Source organism: Clarias gariepinus, chromosome 13, assembly GCF_024256425.1.
Source record: "Clarias gariepinus isolate MV-2021 ecotype Netherlands chromosome 13, CGAR_prim_01v2, whole genome shotgun sequence".
NCBI lineage: Eukaryota > Metazoa > Chordata > Actinopteri > Siluriformes > Clariidae > Clarias > Clarias gariepinus.
Window position 1 is genome coordinate 5,387,307 of NC_071112.1, and position 7,985 is coordinate 5,395,291.

Sequence of the window (7,985 nt, forward strand, 5' to 3'; positions counted from 1 at the left end):
ACTGATGTAGCTCACATGTATTGTGCAACAAAAACAAATAGACACTGCAATGCATCAGATAATATTCACAATTATATACAATATTTTCAGTGTGTAAGTGATTGTATAAAATGTCTAAAGTCTGTTATATTGTATGTGTGGGGGTGCAGGAGAAATTAATCGACATGATAAGCATATTGATAGAAAATAGCTGTCCTGATGGTAAATAATTCTTATTTCCCCAACAACATCCTAAAATCCTCAACAAAGGGGGTTACAGTCCAATGCAGTGGAAAACATGTCCGAGACAAAATGGCGCCCGGGATTCTCTCGCCAATTAAAGGCGCAAAGACAGCACTGCGAGATTAAATACTCCTTGGGTGCAGTTATGGTTTTTGGCCACATAATTGCTGTGTGGGGACAGATTAAGCCGAGTGGATTATTATGCCTTACACTGTATATTCGTATCAAAAGCGTATAAGACTTACTTTGTCGGACTTCAAAAAAAATCAGACATGCAAACGTTCCTGGAACGAAATTTGGTGTGGACTTTCTGTCCAGATTAGAAAAGGATTTTTTTTTTTTCCCCTGCAGTTTTCTCAGCCATTGTTGTAAGGTGTACATGTTCTTATATGCTGCCTTTTTGGGCATTAATGATACAAGCTTCAGAGCTGTGTCAGTAACATTACTACTGTGGGATTTCCTAATCTCAGTTGTCATGTAAATAACTTCTATAAGAAGAGAAGACTTTAAGTTAAATCACCTGAAAAATGCTAAAAAGGCCCAAATGGCGGTACTTAAACCCTCAACTCTGGAGGTGCGAGGCCACTGTGGTAATCATTATGCTGCCCTAGATATGATTACCTTCTTAAATCAACACATTATTTAAAAGGTACCCATTCAACTACCCTGAATGGATTTTTTTTTTTTTCTCTGATTAGAGTTGTGACAAATCCAGAACTTAACACAGGGAGATGGGAACATGCTTTGCATGGAGTGCCAATCACCACTCACACACACATTCACACATGGGAATAATTTGGTATTATCAGTCACACCATTGGCCTCCAAAGTCCCTAGGTGGAATGAATTGATTCTAATGCAAACTTGAGCTTGGATTTGAATCAGGAACTTCAGAGCTCAGGCAGCATTGGCACCATGCTGCCAATTAATCGTCCAATGTAGATATAAAAAAAGAAATAAAATTAAGCTCAACTCTAGGCACCACACCCATTGAGTAAAACACCATCCAGAACCATCATGCCTTTACTAAGGATTTGTAAATAGTTCACGTAGAACGCTTGCTGCTGTTGATTTATGATCGTGAGTGATTTATTTGCTGGCAGGTGCATGTGAGGAGTCACACACCTGCTTATGCTTGTCACTGTTTTGAGTATCCATTTCCGTTGCGGTAATGTGAACTCTAAATGACGCCACGTAGCTGGATTATCCACGGTTTAAATATAAACGAGTTGAGCGCGTGGGTGTCTGTTTCTAGGAAGTTTACCATAAACAGTTAAAAGCTATCTAGAACTATTATTTACGTAAAGTTCTTGGAAGGGTGAAAAGATCCTCACTAAACATGACAAGATTTAAATTGCTAGGGGTGTCTTTTACAGGAAATTATTCCAGAACTTTCTCCCAACAGAACATGTTGGGCTTTAATGTTGACCTACGTGTTTTTGAGGCATTCGATTGAAGTGACATCAAACAGATTAAACTGCTGCGTTTTATTTATCCTTGTTAAAAAACAAGAATGGGAAATGATAAGCTATCTAATGCTAAGACTAAGGATTTAAGTTAAAGTAGCGTAATGACAATAAAATAAATATCAACAGTCTTTCTTACTTCTCAAAAATTTACACTTTTACGCCAATCTTTGTTTTGCCCTAAAGCACACGTTATAGGTCACCACATTTGCTTTGATCCTAAGCATTAGAAGTTTCTGCGAGACAACTGCATGCATTCTTTCAAGACAAAGTTTAGTCAAGTGATCAGTGACTTGTCTTCTTCAGCCAGGTCCTTAGCTGGTAGTGACAGCCTCCAATTCTTTTTGGTCGTAACTCATTTTCATTAAGCTTGTGTTGAAATGTGTGACACCGCCAAGCAGCTCTGAATCGTGTGTTCCTTCTGACCCACTTTCTCCCAGATGCGATACTCAGATACCAGTTGAGTTTTACATTTCCACTACGTACAGGGTGTTCTGAAAATACGCACACAGAAAATCTAGGTCACTCAGCCCTTGTGTATTTTTAACTGTTTAGCCATGGACATGGCATTGTTCTGGGTGGTCTGTCTTTCTTTCTGTTTTTATAGCAACACAACTTTTAAACAATATGAAAGTTTCAAAGAGTCTCATATTGTTTTGCAACACACTTGAGAATGTTAAAGAATAATTATCAATTATGGCACGACTGCACAAAGTTATTTAGTTACCTATAACAGACATGTCTAAAAGTGTGTGTTTTTAATTCATCTTGTACCACGACAATGACAATTAAAAACTTAACACTAATTACAAGCAATTAAAAGCGTAATCTTTTTATCCATTTAATGCAGCAAAATAACCTTATCATATTAGTTTCTACAGTCATTTGATATTTATTATTAAATGACTATAAATGTTCCCTCACCAGCATTTTTTCTCTCTTGAAGTTACATTGGACTTGGAGCACAAGCCAGGTTACACCCTGGACAGGGTGCCAATCCATCACACACACACACACACACACACACACACAGATACACACTTAAACATTTGCTCACACACTATGCGCAATTTGGAAACACCACTTAGCCTACCCTGCATGTCTTTTGACCGGGGAAGAAAACTGGAGTACCCGAAGAAAACCCACCAAGCACGGGGAGGACATGCAAACGTCACACGCAGACTTGAAGCAGAAATCGAACAACATTCCCTGCTTTAAATTTGGATTTGGATGCTTTGGTCAGGGCTTAAACAAGCCAGTTAGATTTCCCCCTAATGTGACCTCATATAAAAAGACACCTTTCTCCAGTTTGTTCCTCATCTCCGCCCACGCCTGCTCAGTGGCTCTCTGCCGGGGCATGGGTGAGCGGTATCTCAGTTACATAGACACTAAAACTGTCCATTTGTAGGAGGAGTGAAATGAAGTTTGAGGTATAAAGAGAAAATGCATAATCTGAGGAGTATTTTAGCTGGCACTTTAACACACACTTCAGGGGAGCTCTTAGACCTGTGTTAATCTGTTAAAGAAATAGATAAATAGGGCAGCTTACAGGACATCCCCAAAAACACACCTTGTTATGTAATGAGCAACCTAAAAGCACAAAGTCCTATATAGTAACTAATAAAAGTAGGGACTGTAACAAAGTACTGACAGATAAAATGCAAAATAAAAGTCTCCTTCAGCAAACAAACAATTAATTTATTCTTTTTAAAATAATTATCTTATTTCAAACTTTTTAACTATTATTTGTCCTAGATCATATAGTATTCACCCTGCAAGTCCCTATGAATGAGCTGTTACTATAGAAATGGAAACCTATCATAACAAATACATTATTATAAACCTTTAATCACAACTTTTGCATAGCACACTTGGTAAACCTTATATGTATATAATTTTAGTATTATTGTATAAATTTAGTTTTTGGCTTAACATGCAGGCAATGGTGGCTTTAAAGATTAAATGATAATTATCACAAGACTTTATACAAGATAACGAAAAACATATTTGTATAATTTTTCAGATTTAAATATATAATAATACTGTGCAAAAGTCTTGAGCAAAAGTCTCGAGCCCTCCTGAAGGACTTTCAATTTTTTTGTCTCTCATTTTCAGTACAGTCCCTGTACCTGAGCATGTTTCAGAGAAATGGTTTGTTAAGCCGCACTGACCTATGAATCATTTAAGCATAAAAAACATCGAGCTGAAGGATTTATATTAGTTTAATTTAAAACCCAAGCAGCACAAATATGCTTTTTTATATAGAGAAGCCTTGCTGGTGTGAGCTTTTTATTATTATTATTATTATTATTATTATTATTATTTGGTCATAGAAAAAAAACAAAACAACCATAGCTATTCCTTTGCCAATGTGATGCAGTTTCTAATTTTTTGCCAAGTCGTGTTTGGGGAACTTTGTTAAAATGAACTAAAATTCGGTTCATCATATTTTGTGCTGAAAAAAAAAGGATATGTTACTCTATACTGCACAATCCTGAGCTCTATATATGTTTATTAAAAAACAAAAATTGACTAAAATGCTTTAAGGTTCAATGGCAAATTTTAATTATTTATATATTTAATATGCAATTAATAATAAAAATAATATGTAAATAGAAAGTGTTTATACTGTACACCCACAGCAATCCTGACAAGTACATTGTTTACTCTTACTAGAATAATTTTGAATAATTTATTGATCTTGGAATTATTCAACTATTGAATTTATTGAGTGACCGGAGATAAACCCCAAACAAGTAGAACAAGCTATTATCTAAACTATTATCACTCATCCTTGTAATTACAACTTCATTACCAACAAAGTTTTATTTATTCATTCATCCACAGTAAGCACTTCAGGGTCAAGGTCTCAGTGACTCTGTAATAGGCGGAAAAACACCACTGATGATCGTCCCATCATCTCTACATTACAGTAGGTGGACACGCAACAATCTGGAAACAATGATTTTCACTTTCCCGTGCTGCAGGACTACATTCATACCACCATCTGCTGGAGGAGGAGCTGAAATTCATTCATCTGTGCAGTGCAGTGACCTCCAGGTTTAACATAATGCTTTAAACATAATGATGGCAAGAACTACACTAGACCTGTTTGAAAAAAAAAAAAAAAAAGCCCAGATCTCTTTTATTCGGCTGAATTTCTATGCACAGAGATGTTAGTTTGTTTAGTCTGCTTTACAGCCGTATTGCTTGCTACCAGGTATCTCAGATAAGTAATGGGACTATAAAAATGAAACAGCACAGTAACACTAGTTTACTCTAAAAGCATGTAGTACAGCTGTAAGTGTTGAAGCACCTTTTTGAGTTGTTGAGTTCAGGATTTGTTTTAACGTCGGTGTGCAAGCACAGATACACATGGAGGTGAGGAATGTGCACCATTTACCCAGAGACAGCTGGAGATGACAGCAGCCTCACCTCTCTCTCTCTCTCTCTCTCTCTCTCTCTCTCTCTCTATCTACCCATTTCTCTCATTCTGACTTCCCTTTCCTCTATCTTTCTCCCTAACCCTTGTCTCACTGTATAACTAATACCTCTTTCTATCACTCACTCATCTTCCTTCTTCCTTTTCCCCCGTAATTTAGCATTTTCAATTCATTTCAATTCATTCAACATACGCCTATAAATGCACAAATTCATTATCAGTGACCGCTATACTGATCTTCATTGTGCATGATAAAAAAAAAAAATCATCTCTATTCATTTCTGTTCGCTCACCTTTTGTGACTTCACCTATAACTGCTTTCTCCTTGCTGCCTCGTAATGTTTGATTCATCTTCTGCTCCATAAGGGGGTCCAGAAGCTGAAATGTCCCTGTCTGATGATGCACATTCTTCCCCTGAGCACGTTGTAAAAAAGACAATAAACAGGGAGAAACCATCAAAGTCGCCTAAAGTGGAGATTCCAGTCAGACACTTAGGCAACTTACAGGCCCACCCAGCATATAGGAGACCTCCAAGGCAGAGTATAGGATGAGTAAATAGTTTAACAAACAAAACATAGACAAATCTTAGTGTCAGTGTAAGAATAATAAAAGAAGATTTAGTGTTATCACTGCGTAGGAGTATACTGTAAGTAACCTTTGATGGTCACGGCTTTTTAATTAAAAAACACATACTGATATAGTCATAGTTTACATCAAAAAAGATACACAAAGAAAAATACAAACATATCTACATATAAACAACTGATATGATTTAATAATATGATTTCCAATGGTACTATGCTATTCTGAGACACAGAATATAGATAGATATCCCTTACAAATTTCTAAGGCTTATCACCATACCGTGCTTCTGTAAATTTCAATCAGTTTTACAAGTTCATTCACGAGAAAGTCCTGAATTGACTTAAATGCCTATCATTAAAAAAAAAAAGAAAAAAGAAAATAGTTTAAAACTGGCAAACTTGGTTTCCCAGTTTTACCAGCTTGGACATTGTTTTGACCTGTCCATCACACCCCTATTTATGTAGACATTTTAGAATCAAAGGCATCAAGATCAGTCAGTGCCACTCTTCTCGAAGGCTTTCCATTATATTTTGGTACGTGGCTGTTTGAGGTGCAGTTGGCATTCCAGTTCATCCCAAAGGTGTTTAGTGTGGTTGAGGTTGGGTTCACATCATGTAAACTCAGTAAACCATGTCCACACTGAGCCCGCTTTGTGTTCGGGGCCATTGTCATGCTGGAGCAGGTCTGGCCTTCTTAGTTCCAGTGAAGAAAAATAATAAATAAATAAATAAATACAGCATAAACTAAAAAAAAAAAAAAAACATTGGCCTCTTATAACTTTTACAAATAGACATTATGAATATTTAATTACAATGCTTTGTATTATGTGTTGTAAAATTATGTAATTATATTTTAAGTTTAACATAAACATACCATTATTTGTTTTTGGTTAATTTACATATTGTACTTTGGTGAAAATTCTGTTCTTTATTAAAAGTTGTTGATACGGTAAATGTTTTTGGACTTTTTTTTTTAAAGGCAGTGGTTTCTCAGTGATTGGTTAAGAAATCAGTGACTACTGATTTCAAAGGACATAAGCTCAAACCCCAATACCAAGTTGCCATTTGGGCACCATGAGCAACCAGCAACTGCTCATAAATATATAGATGACATAAATGTATGTTGCTCTGAATAAGGAAATGTAAGTTGTCTACCAAATGTTATAAATAAAAATGCCTAAAAATGGGGAAGAAACATACACTACTTTTTAAAGGTTTGGGGCCACTTGCAAATTTCTTTGTTTTTGTTTAGTGATTTATTTTCCACATTCTACAACATTTGCAAAATCCATCAAGCACCATAATGAAACTGGCTCTCATTTAAAGTTATCTGCCTGAAAAATGACTAATTAACAGCACCTCAGATTAGAGGCATTATGAAGTCTTTACAGAGCAGAAGTCGCAGACACATTTCACTATTTACTGTTCAAAGGAGATTAATGTTTTTTTTTTTTTTTATGTCTTCAGCATTCCTTTACAATGTAGAAAGAAATAAAAATCAGGAACGATCATGGAGTTAGAAAGTGACCCCAAACTTTTGAACGGTAGTTTCTGTATGTGTGATTGCCAGGTTTAAAAAATTAAATTAACCCAGGTGTCCACAAAGGCCCCATAGTCCATTTAGCTATTCCTTTTCTTCGCTGGATGCCCCAAACAATCGGAAAGGGCATTCATCAGAGAAAATCACTTTACCTCGGTCCTCAGCAGTCCAATCCCTGTTCCTTTTGCTTAATATCAGTCTGTCCCTTTTTCCTGCAGAGAAGTGGTTTCTTTCCTGCCCATTTTAAAATGTGTGAGGATGAGCTCTAACATCAGTCCCATGTCATGCCAACAGTGAAGCATCCCGAGACCACTCGTGTGAGGTCACTTTTTTTTTTTTTTAGCCTAAGAACACAGCCATAAATGCTCAAAAAATGGTACAAAAACATCCTTTAAGAACAACTTCTCCCAGCTATCCAAGAACAGTTTGGTAATGAATAATGCCTGTTCCAGCATGAAAAAGTGATAACTGAGTGGCTTGGGAAACAAAACATCAAAGTTTTGCGTTCATGGCCAGGAAACTATTGAGAACTTGTGATCAATCCTAAAGACGCGGGCGAACAAACAAAACCCCGAAAATTCTGAAACAAGAATTGATTATTCAATCAGTCAGGATGTGGACCAGAAGTTGATTGAAAAAGAAGGTTCAACCCTGGAAATATTGACTCTTTACATAAACTTTATGTTATTATCAATAAAAGCCTTAGACACTTATGAAAGGCGTGTACTTAT